The sequence below is a fragment of the Camelus dromedarius genome, unplaced genomic scaffold (assembly GCF_036321535.1).
Source record: "Camelus dromedarius isolate mCamDro1 unplaced genomic scaffold, mCamDro1.pat HAP1_SCAFFOLD_167, whole genome shotgun sequence".
In the NCBI taxonomy this organism is placed as follows: Eukaryota; Metazoa; Chordata; class Mammalia; order Artiodactyla; family Camelidae; genus Camelus; species Camelus dromedarius.
This window is the reverse complement of record NW_026989824.1, coordinates 1927976-1942305: the sequence shown is the minus strand read 5'-3', so window position 1 is coordinate 1942305 and position 14330 is coordinate 1927976. Positions and strand designations below refer to the sequence as shown.

The 14330-nt window shown below is 38.1% G+C and overlaps 1 pseudogene; it reads left to right on the top strand.

Annotated features, from left to right (window-relative positions):
• Positions 1-3843: 3843 nt before the first annotated feature.
• LOC105094650 (large ribosomal subunit protein eL31-like) lies at positions 3844-6979 on the top strand (annotated as a pseudogene).
• The last annotated feature ends 7351 nt before the right edge of the window (positions 6980-14330 follow it).

Sequence of the window (14330 nt, the reverse complement as noted above, 5' to 3'; positions counted from 1 at the left end):
CTATTCTGCTCTTCATCTCACACCCCAATTGAGGATATAAAAAGATTAAAAGTAGTTAGAGGAATTTTGGAAGAATAAATTGATTTGCTGTGATGGCTTTTGCAAACCTAGGGAAAGAGATATATTGAGACCATATGAAAAGTTTCACCTATTTCTCACATGGGTGGAGAAAGACACTGGTTAAGAGTCAGACTCCTCCCTAAGGAATATTAGGGTCTAGAATTGTGTGCTGCTTTAAAACAGGAGTGAAAGAAAGGTTACTGCATTGGAGGTCACGTGCATTCTGAGAATAATTTGGGAGAAACATGTAGTCTGCACATGAGCGAGTTAGTGTAGCTTCATCTCATTTCTTGTCCAAGCGACTCCAGGAAAGGGACAAACAGAAGCTGTAAGTGCCACCAGATGTCTAGGTGCCAAGGAAGGCTCTAGTAACCAGCCAGCCAGCCAACCAGCCAAGAACAATCAGAGATGTGCTTCCCCTATCAAAAGAACTGTAAGTGACAGTGAGAGATTCCCAGCAATGAGATGCAGAGGCAAAGGGCCACAGGGTCTCTGATGATCCCATAAAGGTGCCTGCCCTGAAAAGACTCAGCTTTAAACACTTGCCAGATCTAGAGAGGGCTGATGCTGGATCACCAAACAATGGCAGGCAAGCCAGAATATTCTCATCCTCTTTACCCTCTGCTGCTTCCAGCTCTAAACCTAGAGGGCTCTGACTGCTTTGGGGGAAGAGGAATTAACATGCAAGAGAAGAAGAAGGAATAAACTAATCAGAAACCCCACCCACCCATCCATCTACTGGCAACCAGCCGGCAGCAAGCAAACTAGAAGAGAGAAGCTTTACCTTCAAGTGAAAGATAGTATTTTGACAGGACAAATTAATTACTGACTCAAGGTTGTTTTATTACCTAAGGTGACCATTAAAATTATGGGACTTCCCTTAAATTTCATCAAAGGCTAACAAAAGAACCAGCCCCACAGAATAAATTTAAAGAGATATTGAGAGACAAAAATAAAGTTCCTTTATAGTTACACCCCCATGAACCCTGCTTATTCAACGGAAAGGTTACAGATTTTTAATTTTAGGAAACAGGCTGGATAAATGTTTTAAAAGGCTCAATCTGATCAAGTAAACTTTCCATTTCAAAAACAACCAAGGAAAATACCACCAACCTTTATTTAGACAGGGACAATACTTTTGAGTACGAGCAAAATAAAACAAAGAATGACAATCTATCTCGAGTTGGTATCTAGACAGTTCAAGGAACTGGAGAGAATTAGAACAGCACAAATTTTTCTATGCAGAAAATGTAAATTCTATTTTCCCAATTGCAGACCCATTATTTTGCAATGCATACCATCAAAATTCAAAGTCTAGGCCTATTCTTTTCTCAATACTCTTTAAGTTTCAGTATCTCTTTCTAAAGTGTAAAATGAAGCAGATACAGGTTTTAAATATGACAGTAACAATATCAATAAGAATAGTTACAATTTATTGAGCATTCACTCTGCGTCAGGCTTGGTGTTATAAGATGGACTGTGATCAACTTATCTGACCTTCACAGTGCTATTATAGGCAGGTACTTGCTACTGGTATCGCCATTCTTGTAGATAAAGACACAGAGGCAGAGGAAAGTAAATTCATTCATCTAGGACCCTGGGATTAATAATTACCAGAGCCAAACCCAAGACCTTTACCGCTTTAGTATGTTTTACTTTGCTGAGAAAACATTCCAAACAATGAGAGGTGTTTTCGAGTATTGATCTGTCACCAGGCTTTGATTTCCGACCCTGCAGAGGTCCCAGGTTCCTTTAACACCTATGCCGTGGGGACAGGCGCAGTGGGTGTGTTTTCTCCTGACAGATAAAATCCCAGATTCACAGGGGCTTGCTGGAGAACTCACCCCAAGTAATTAATCCCCTCAGCTCCCAACGATGTCCCTTTAATAAGTCCTAAAATGATTAAAATAAATCCTCTTTACAATTCCCATCAGCCACAAAATTATTAACAACTTAAAATGATTTCCATATGTCCCTGGCTTGCTTAGACACAAAATTCAGGGGTCTATTAAAATTACTTCAGGCCATCAAGCAGAAAAGCAAATGTGCTTCCTGTAATTCTTTCTTAATAGCACTGGACCTGTTTACCAAGGACCGTGACCTGCTAACAACTACAGTTATCCCCAGGGACAGCACACTGGCACTTTTCATTCTGCCTAAAAAAAAATAGATTAATGAAAATAAAAATTTAAAAAGGGTCTTTCTCATTACAACTTTGATGATGCTTTCTCCACTGGAAGATTCTAATACTTTGTAAACTAGCCCTCATACCTGTGGAAACTGTGTGAGGCTCAGGCTACTTCTAAAAATAAATAATATATTCTTCTTTACGGCAAGGAAATAACATACCAAAGCCATATAATCATTCCTATACATATATTATCTTCAGAATAACATTTGTGCTTGAGCTGAGATTTTGTCAGAAAATCCAACTGGGTATTTTGTGTCAGCTGCATCCCAATGCACCCAGGGTCACGGGGAGAAGCTTTCATTTTTCCCCTCGCTCCTGGGTTCCAGGGTGCCCCTGACTGAGGTCACGACCTGCCCTCTTTCTCCATGCTTCTCAGTCCTCTGCTTTTTTCCTGATCATCGTCCGTCCCTGCTTCTCTTCATTTTCGTGTCCTCATTAACTTTATTGTCCTCATCAGATGACTCAGAGTGATCACAGAGCAATGATTGGTAAATGAATTGCATTAGCAATCAGTTTGCCTGAGGCTTACCCTGACTCCTCCTATGTGTAAATTAGGGAATTACAGAGTCAAGGTAATGGAAGGGGAGAAAGACAGGAGGGAGGAAGGAGGAAGAGACGGGGAGGGAATGAGATATCTTAGGTATTTGTAGCAATGAACTGAGAAGAGATGTCATATGATAAAGGTGTTATGTTATGTCATTGTCACTGTGATAATAAATTTTTGGAAAATTAAAAATACATACATGATGCTTTAGATGATAGCCTGAAAGAACTTTAGGAAAAGAGTCTAGAGGTTCTTCTTGATTCTTCTACTCATAATTTTTTCCCCCAAATAATTCCATCTTAATTGGTTGGTACGGGGTGGGGAGTGGAGAGTGAAAAAAAAAAATCTCACCTTTATTCAATGTGAGTGTAGTTTGGAAACTCAAGCTGTCTGTCCAATAGGATCAGATTACCTACTGAATGTGTCAGAATATCTAAAATGCTTTTTCAAATCCCTGAGGTACTTCCGGCTTGCCAATCATATGCTGAACCACAAACATTTACATCCATGTAATTCAGAAAAAAAAATGACTTGAAACAGATTTTTCTCTACAGATGCAGTAGCTTAAAGATTCTTGCACGATGTTGGTGAAAGGCGTGTGTTATGGACTGAACTATGTCCTTCCGAAATTCCAGTGTTGAAGTCCTAACCTCCAGTACCTCTGAATGTGACTGTATTTGGAAACAGAGCCTTTAAAGAGGTGATTAAGGTAAAATGATCTCTCTCATGTGACTGGTGTCCCTGTAGAAAGAGATTAAGACACAAACAAACAAGCATAGTGGAACACCAAGTGAAGACACAGTGAGAAGACAGCCATTTACAAACTAAGAAGAGAGAATTCAGTAGAAATGAATCCTACTGATACCTTCCTTCATCTCCTAATTCTAGCCTTCGGAACTGTGAGAAAACACACTTCTGCTGCATGAGCCTCCCAGACAGGGATACTTGGATATGGCGGCCCGAACCGACTAGCCCAGGGTGCCACACCAATCCCAATCCTCACCCAGGTTCCCCCAGATCAAAAGTCAGAGACTGGAGTCGTTTAACCATGGATATGGTAAGGATCTGAAAGAAACTCCAAAACTGTAATAGATGAATAGGAGGAAAGGGTAAATTGATGCAAAAATATCATGGTTTACTATTTCTTATCAACTTTCAAAAAGGGCTGTGAGTTATAGGTTGGGGCCAAAAGTGTTATGAACATGATAGACCTAGAAAGACAAAAAGGATAGGCTTTTTGTAATTTTCATGGATTTTTCTAGAACACAGAACATGAATTCTGGGATTCCTTTGGGATTCAGGTGACAGGAAGGAAAGATAAACTATGGAGATGTCTGTAAGCAAGTAAGACTGCCCAGTCTTCTAAACAGACATCTCTCCAAAGAAGACATCCAGATGGCCAACAGGTACATGAAAAGATGCTCAATATCGTTAATTATCAGAGAAATGCAAATCAAAACTACACACCTCACACCAGTCAGAACGGCCATCATTAAAAACTCCACAAATGATAAACGCTGGAGAGAGTGTGGAGAAAAAGGAATCCTCCTACACTGCTGGTGGGAATGTAAATGGCTGCAATCACAATGGAGGACAGTATGGAGGTCCCTCAAAAAGCTAAAAATAGACTTACCATATGACCCAGCAATCCCACTCCTGGGCATTTAGCCAGAAAAGATGAAAACTCTAATTTGAAAAGACACATGCACCCCAATGTTCATAGGAGCTCTATTCACAACAGCCAAGACATGGAAGCAACCTAAATGTCCATTGACAGATGACTAGATAAAGAAGATGTGGTATATACATATTCAAATGGAAGGTTACTTAGTCATAAAAAAGAATGAAATAATGCCATTTGTAGCAACATGGATAGACCGAGAGATTACCATATTAAGTGAAGTAAGTTAGACACAGACTGAAAAATATCATGTGATAACACTTATATATGAAATCTAAAAAATGATACAAATTTTATTTACAAATCAGAAATAGACTCACGGACATAGAAAACAAACTATGGTTACCAAAGAGGAAAGGTGGAGGGAGGGATAACTTAGGAGTTTGGGAGTAAAAGATACACACTTCTATATACAAAACAGATAAACAACAAGGACCTACACATAGCATAGGGAACAATATTCAATATCTTCTAATAAGCTATACTGGAAAAGAATCTGAAAACATATGTGTGTGTACATATAGGAATGTACACAGGGGGAGGGTATAGCTCAACTGGTAGAGCATATGCTTAGCATGCATGAGGTCCTGGGTTCAATCCCCAGTACCTCCTCTAAAAATAAATGAGTAAACCTAATTACCTCCCCACAAAAACAAACAAAAAAAAATTTTTTTAAATAGGAATGTACACATATAACTAAATCGCTCTGCTGTACATCTGAGACTGACGTAAATCAACTATACTTAGATAAAAAATAAAATTAAAAACTGGTCTTAATGCCATGGTCTTCCCGTTTCACACTGAATAGATACCTTCATAAAGAGCAATATGGTGTCCAATATTCTACTGAAAATTGAAAGGAAATTAAGAACAAAATTCTCATCACAACATCTGCATTTCTGTCAAAGAAAAGCACAATGCACTACCTCCCAAATTAGATGAGGATGTTTCAATATTAATAGCTAGAAATTTTCCATTTGGATACAGGAATCTTGTTATACTTTGGAATCAGCTTTACTCATTACAATCAACTTCATTTTTACTTTGCATATTAACATATTTTAATGAATTAGCTATATTTTTTATCCAACAAAGCGTTTCATTACAGAAGTCAAATGCCAGTGCATTTGTATATGTGTGTATGTGTGACTGCGCCTGTTGAAGTGAAAAAGACACTCACAGGCATTTAGACATTGTGTAAAATAAAAGTTATCTATTTGGAGGAATTTTAAAATATCTATTAAGGAAATTTTAGGAATTTTCAACAGGGAACAAAGACAAACTAGCCATCCCAAACACTGTTAGTGGTTTCCTGATGTTTTCCTTTTCTCTTCACTTTTTTTCTCCATGCTGCTTACTATTTTTAGTTCTTGGCATCCATTGATCTTTCCAGATTCTTAACTTTCTGTAACTGCACTTTATTTTCTCGAGGCAGATTTGTCTACGGGCCTCATTTCTATGATTCTGCTGTTATTAGCCTAATAAGTATTCTCCCTCACACTCGCTGCAAAGTGGTTTTCTAACAGCACAAACAAATAAATGAGTAAATAAAAAATGTGACTTCATTTGCTGCACATATGATTTGTACTTAAAAATAAGCAGCAGTTTTTATTTTCTATGCTGGTAAGAAATTTGCAAATCCATCAGGTCAAAATAACCAGCACATGCAAAATGCCTGTCACTTACCACCAATTTTATTTTTAAGATACATTTGAATAGTTGGGAGAATTGTCAATCTGTACATTTTCCTTTGATTATAGAGGAGACAGCCTGCCATTATACCAGAAATAGTTAATATTACAGCAGGAGGCAGCCCAGAAACATACAACTCCTTCTGCTTTCCAATTTGTATTTATTTGAGAAAGGTCTAGGCATTGTTGTTTATGCCAAATTCTTTAAGAAGGTGTTGTATGCTTAGAGCCTAACTTTCATTAGAATCTTAGATTAAGATCTTAGCAATTATAAGATTTATTTTTCACCAGGAAATGTTTCTTATGTGACTTCTACAAATACATTACTTCAGTTTTTATTGGTACCTGATATATGCATATGTGCTCACCACTGTTGTAGGACATGTAGGAAATATGAAAAACACCTTAGCTTCTCCAACCTGGGCCCAGCAGAAAGGCTCCTGCAAAGAAGCGGGGCGAGAAGGAGAAAGGCCATCCGGCCATCAACGAGGTAGTGACCAGAGAACTCACCATCAATATTCACGAGTGCATACATGGAGTGGGCTTCAAGGAGTGTGCACTCTTGGGCATTTGAAAGGATCTGGAAATTTCCCGTGAAGCAGATGGGAACTCCAGATGTGCACAATGACACCAGGCTCAGTAAAGCTGTCTGGGCTAAAGGAATAAGGAGTGTCCCATACCATATCCATGAGCGGTCATCCAGAAAACGTAATGAGGATGTAGATTCACCAAATAAGCTCTATACATTGGTTACCTAGGTACCTGTCACCACTTTCAAAAATCTCCAGACAGTTAATGTGGATAAGGACTAACCTATGATTGTCAAATAAAGTTGTAAAACCTAAAAAAAAAAAAAAATGAAAAACAAAAACCTAAGCTATGGTTTCCATGTTAAATTGCTCACAATTTAGCTGAAGAAAAGACTAAGAAACATAAACAACCCAAGACTAAATTCAACTAAATCCCAAGGATAAGTTCTGAAGAGAGAAACTTCAGTCAGAATGGAAACAGCATGGGGAACTATATTCAATATCTTGTAGTAATCCATAACGAAAAAGAATATGAAAATGAATATATGTATGTACATGTATGACTGAAACAATATACTGTATGCCAGAAACTGACACATTGTAACTGACTATACTTCAATTAAAAAAAAGAATGGAAATAGATAATGAAAAGCTCAGAATGAAGGTTAATGTAATCTAATCTTTGGAGTGATCAACTCACTTACTGGCTCCATTCTCCACACCAACCTGTCTATTTCCACAGGCTTTGACATGTGACTTTGCACTTCTTCCATCAGAGACTGAGTATATTCTCTTGCATCTTGACTTTGACAATGAACTTGCAACTTGTTCTGACCAATGGAATGTTAGCAAATACAAAAATCTGTTGTGTTTCTATACACTAACAATGAATTAGCAAAAAGAGAAATTAAGGAACCAATCTGTTTTACAATGTGACAAAAAGAATAAAATACCTAGGAATATATTTCACCACAGAGGTGAAAGATCTGTACACTGAAAACTAAAAGACACTGTCCAAAGAAACTGAAGAAGACACAAAGAAATGGAAAAATATTCCATGTTCATGAATTTGAAGAATTAACATTGTTAAAACATCCATATTACCTAAAGCAATGCACAGATTCAATGCAATCCCTAAATAAATTTTATACAACTGTAAGAACTATTTCACATTCATTAAAATGAAGTTACAGAATATTTATTGACATGAAAAGATGTTTTTGATACATTATTAAAAGAAAAGGCACTTACATACAATACTGCAGTATTAGCACATACCTCTTTTATGTAAATAATATAATACATATAAATGCATATAATACAAAAATATAACATGTTCACTAAACTGTTCATTATGGTTGCCTTTTGGTAGTGGGATGATGAGAATTTTTTTCTTTTTGCTTATTTATATTTTCTAAGGTGCCCACAAGGAACATCTAATGATTATATAATAAAGAAAAACTAAAAGTAATTTTAAGAAAAAACACACATGAAGAGCAATCCTCCCTGCAAAGTGTGATTGCTCATGGTCAGGAAAATCAGAAATGATGAAGCAACACCAACTCCTCAACACTGTAAGACTCCAGTATTACGTTCTCATGCCACTTCTACGTCTGAGTCTAAACGGGATCAATCTCTCCACGTGAAGCTCCCTTCTTAAAGACATTTTGGCCAATAATTTTAAATGAAATGCTTTAGGATTTAAAGCCTTATGTAAAATCTCTTCCCACATCATCAAAAATGAAGAATTTACTTACTTGAGAGTAAGACTTATTTTCTATGTTATTTGCATAAGGACTTAAGAATAAGATTGGAAACTATTTATGCTAAAATGCCATGTGTGATGGCAAACTGTTCCTCATCTATGCATCAGGAGGCAAAGTAGATTATTTATGGACCTATTATGGAAATCTGTTAACCTTTTGCTTTCCCTCAGAGGACATTCTCATTCACATTTGCTAAATTCATCCACTGTCATTCTCAGCCACACTTCCATTATTTACACTGCCTTGGAAACAGTTGAAATAAAATTAATTTCTTGAGCACTTACTATGTACCAGGGATGATGGAAAGTGTTTTATAGAGATTTACTCATTGAATCCTCAAAATAACTCTGCAAGTTATGTTATATTGCCACCTCATTTCATAAATTTTTAAAAAGTTGGTACTTAAACAGGTTTAAGTCCCTGCTAAAAGGAACCAAGGTTCTTGGAAGAAACAGCCGATCCAAGTTTGGAGACAGTAAAGTACAAAGTGAACCTGGAATATTTTGTGGGGCAAGAAAGGAAGGAAGCGCTCAAAACCTGAAAAGAACATGGGAACCAGATTAAATGGGCTCCTACTGGCAAAACTGGGCCAATCTAGACATCAAAATAAAGACAGGAATGGTTGATAACACAATTGAATTTTTTAACCATTTTTTAAATTGAAGTACAGTTACTTTCCAACATTGTGTTAGTTTCAGGTGTAAAGCAAAGTGATTCCATGATATTTCTACATATATCCTTCAGATTCTAATACATTTAAATTGAGATTTTATATTAGATGACCGTACCAATATCAAATGTTCTGAATTTGATAGTTGACTGCATTTATATAGGAGATTTTGCTTATTCTTAGAAGGTACATAATGAAATAGTTGGGGATGAAGGGTCATGTCAAAAACTTACTTTTAAATGGTTAGTAAGAACAATGGGGCAAATACATACTTCGAGTATGAGATAAAGCAAATAGAGCAAAATATTATCAGTCGGTCAGTCTAGGTGAAGGATATAAGGGTGCTGATAATACTTTTCTCTCACTTTTTCTCTAGGTTTAGTCTTTTTCAAAACAAAAAGTTGGGGAAAAAAGGGAATTTAAACAACTTGCCAAAGACAGTCAGTGAGTGAGTGGCAACTCTGGGACAGAAGTGCCCAGTCTACCAGGGCTTTTGACCACACTTCATTGTCCCAGCAGCCAGAGCCATCACTTCAGAACACCCATCTGCTCAAAACCTTCCTGTGGCTCCCATCCCATCACTCAGGGCCAGAGTAACATCTTTATTTACAACAGCTTACATGGCCCCACACCACTTCCACTCAGAGAGTAGTCTGTGGACCTAGAAGAGGTTCAAAATGCAGAACCCCAGACCCCACTCCAGATCTAGTGAATGTGAATCCACACCTCAACAACATCCTGAGGGGACTCCTATGTAGAGTAAAATTTGATCAGGGCTGCCTCCATAACTTGGCCTCATTACTAACTCTGACTTCATCTCACACCAGTCTCCCTCTCACACTCTGCTCCAGCCCCACTGGCCTCCTTGTAGTTCTCAAAAATTCCACATACAATAAATACCACCTCAGTGCCTTTACACATGCTATGACTGCTGCCTGTACACACCTACTTGGCTCAGCTGTCCTAAGTCCTTCAGGACTCTTCTCAATTATCTCATCAGTGAGGATCTCTTGATAGAAAATCTCAACATTCCCCATAAAATCTGCATTCCCCCAGGAATTCCTACCCTTTCTGCCCTGCTTCCTGCTTCTCCAAAGTCCTTCTCAACCAGCTGGCACACGGTCTCCACCAGCTGATTTGTTCACTGTCCTTGTTCCGGTATACCCCTGTAAGTTCCATGCAAGCTGGATACTGTTTATCCCTTGATTTCTCCCTAGTTCCTGAAACAGTACCAGATCCACAGTAGTTAATAAATACTCATTAAATGAATTTATGAGCAAATGATCTGTAGTTCTCACACCAGTCTTGTAACTGCCTACATTTCAGAGAAAAAGAGGTTTAGACAAGTCAAAGAACTTGCCCAAGCTCACTCAGCTAGTACAAGGTGAAGCCACAGTTAAATCTGATATCTGAGTCCAAATTCTGTAGTCTCTGCCACTGTTTAACCACTTACAATGGCCTGAAAAAGAGCTCAACCTACAGAGTGACTGCACTGCCCTGAGGAGGAAGATGGACCTTTACAAAGGATTTTCACATATGAATTCTTTCTTTCTTATTCTTACTTTATTCCACAAAGAAGTCAGGACTTGTGCCTCATCAGAATCTCTCGGCACCCACATGTAGCAGGCTAGCACAGTCTGACTAGCCTTCTTGGCCAGTTAAAGTCCTCCTCTTGATCAAGGAACAGGAAGTTGAAGGCCAGGAACCACCTCACAACTGGTATAATGGCACTGATTGTTCTTAAATGCATCTCTGCAGCTGTGAGCTAGGCACCAGCTTTCTTTGGCCCCTCTCTGTCCTCCATCAGAGACAGTAGCTACATCTGTGTTCATCACCCTAGTTCTCATGTCCTGACTGTTCTATCACCCAGGAATGCATTTCATTTGATTTTAAACTCAATGACCCGAACTCTGGAAATGTATTTTGGTTAATGACTTCATTTAAAGCATCTGACAGAGATGCACGCATACAAATCAAGGCATTCGTCCTCTCACGAGAGGTCGGTGGATCTCAAAACTCAGTGAACTTTAGAGGCCCCGATGGAACTTTTAAAAAATATACTGGTGTCTGGGCCCCAGCATGGTGATTTTTATCTAAATGATTTAGGGTGAATCCCAAGCATCCGTATTTTGTAAAAGACTCCAAGTAATTGAAATGACTAGCTAGGTTTAAAAACCATTCCAAGACCTCAAGAAAATAGACGTGTACACACACACACACACACACACACAGAGTAACATCTCGGCCAGTCTGTAGGAGCCTGGCTCCAATAGACAGAAATACCAAGCAGCTGATAAAAAAGAAGAACAAGTTACTGAACTGACCCTCAACAAACAGTGTGGACCTGACTCAGTGACCAGTGAAAGTCAGTGAGGTGCCAAGAGTCCATTTACACCACTGATTTGCCAGCTCACTGAGCTGTATTTCTTTATTTGCTTTCAGTCCTTTTTCAGTATCAGGCAGGTCCCACAGAGAGGTGTCTAGCAACTTTGGATATCCCAACAACCTTGATTCACCTTCAAGGAACCCTGTTTAGAAGACACTGTCACATGTAGCTGTGATCCAGGGGGCCCAGCAACCCTAAGTCATCTAGTTCATCACAGAGGAAATGGGGGGATATCAACCATGGGAATTATTAGATCACATCCCTCTTATCCCACAATATTGAATAAAGTTACATTTGTTGCATCTGTGTGCAATAGTGAAGCATTATCAAAATTTAAATAAAAATTAACACCTTAGGGACTAGAGTTTTCTTCATAGAGCTGCTATCTAGTAGGACAGGAAGTCTGGTGGTAAATAACACAGAAAGAGACCATTCCTGCAAGGAAAACGCCTCACACTATTTCCTAAAGCTTCAGGTATGTCTTTTGATCATGCCAAAAGCAAAATCAAGTTTTGAAAGCTTTATTCCACTTCATGATATGAAGAAGAAGGAAGAAAGGCCGGAAGAAGGATTCGATAGGTCACTGCTCCACCCACTCCTGCTCATTACCGCAAAGCCCATCAGCTTCTGCTCACTTAATTCCTCCTCCCAGTTCAAATCCCATTTCCTTCAAGAAACCACCCTGAGCGCTGTGATCTGTAAGCAACCTCGCTTTCCTCGTTACCACTTCATGATTCATCTGGACTTGGTATGACATTGTGTCATTAGTTATCTTTTCATTGGCTTCGGCCTCTTCCCAGTATCTAAACTCTGCTCATATTGCAGATAAAAGTGACATCTTATGTTATTTTATATTTTTCTCATAGAGCCTGTTCACAATACATACACATAGCACCTAGTAGGTGTTCAATAAACAGAAGTTGCCTGATGACTTACTAAAATTCTCGTCTAGTTTGTGAAAAATTTCTCCCTAAATCATTTGAAATACATTTAAGCAACAATCCATTTCCAAAGTCCTCATCAGATTAGAATTTTTATTAATGAACTTTAAATTTCCAAGCACTCTGAGACCATTTAGTAGCATAAGTTTAGACCAGTATAATTTCTTAAATGTCAAACTAAAAACCATTTCAGGCTCTTCTCTAAAGGCATTCACCACTCCCTGCTTACCTTGAACATAAACTCTGCTCCCACCACAAGTCTTTTGAACTTGCTTCTCAATGTGGCTAGAACATTCTATCCTCTCATCTATTCATATCTGCCTCTGACTTTTCATTCGGGTCTCAGCTTCAACATTCCCCTTCAGAAAGGGCCTCCAAGACCACTCAGTTTAAAACAGCTCACACACACACAGTTACCCTCTGGCACATTATCTTACACTGTTTTCTTCATTGCACTTATAAATGTAAGTCCACACTCTTTCATTACGATGAAAATAACTCATACTATTTAACTCATACTATACTACTCTGTTTATTACCAAGTTTCTGACATTTGAATGCATACTATGTGGGCATGCATTCTGGAACATTCTCCTCTCTCTTCCCAGGGCTCACAAAGTGGTCCAGAGTAAACATTTGATATATATTTGCTGCAGATAAGGATTTTGAATAGACTGAAGGTTAAGGGCAAGTGAGCACTCACTGACTCAGAAACAAGGTAAACATTGGAAACTTAAAATCGATTCTTACATATATGTCTACTTCCTGTGGGACCCCTAAGTTCTTAGAAGAAAGAAATCTAAAAAGAAATTATGTGGAGTGGATGGAGGATAGAACTTGCCTGCTAAAGGAAGAAGTGGCAAAGCAGCTGTTAAGAAGAACTGGGTCACCCTCCGTCTTATGCATGCACCAAATGACAACATCAAAATAATCATTATCTGTTAAAATGAAATCAACAAATATGTAAATCAGTCCACCCTGTCGATGAACCTTTCAGTTCTCCTTCCACTATCTTGATATAATTCTCCCATGCTTGACAACTCCCTGCCAAGAAATATCAAGTTCATCCATTAAATTAAAATGATCCAGAGTATAAATAACAGTTATATGTCTCTGAGCAAATAAATAACTTTTACAGTGCATTACTCAACCTTGAATTTAATACCACCTTTAGCTTTAGTAACCTTGGGGTTTTTTAATAAGCTTTAGCATCCTGGGGTCAAAGGGGGTACACATCTTAGGACCAGGCAACTTCTTTTCTTTCTTCCTTACCTCTAGCAGAGCTTTCTTTCTTTCTTTCTTTCTTTCTTTCTTTCTTTCTTTCTTTCTTTCTTTCTTTTTCTTTCTTTCTTTCTTTCTTTCTTTCTTTCTTTCTTTCTTTCTTTCTTTCTTTCTTTCTTTCTTTCTTTCTTTCTTTCTTTCTTTCTTTCTTTCTTTCTTTCTTACTTTCAACTTAACCCCAAGGTAAAATTCATCAGGTTCTCTCAAAGCAGCTGGCACTTCAAGTGACTCTGATGTTTAGCAGCATTTGTTCAGATATCTTTCTGACATTGATCCACAGTCCTGTAACATCTTTCAACCCCGCATTTTTTTTCTCAACAGAAAATTGTTTTCTATACCATTATATATGTCAACAGTCTTTAATTCAAATGAATTCCACTTGAACCTTCACTGAAAAGGTGTTTTTTTGGTTTTTCTACCTTAGATGCCTGAGATCTGTCCCAATATACATTTTGTAGGCAAAGCACAAGAGTGCTGGAAGGAATCTTTTTGTGGGGGGTTAGTAGCACTAATTGAAATTTAAATGGCAGGGAATATGAAAATAAAAATAAAACATTTTTTCTAGAGGCAAGCAAAATTTCCAACCCAT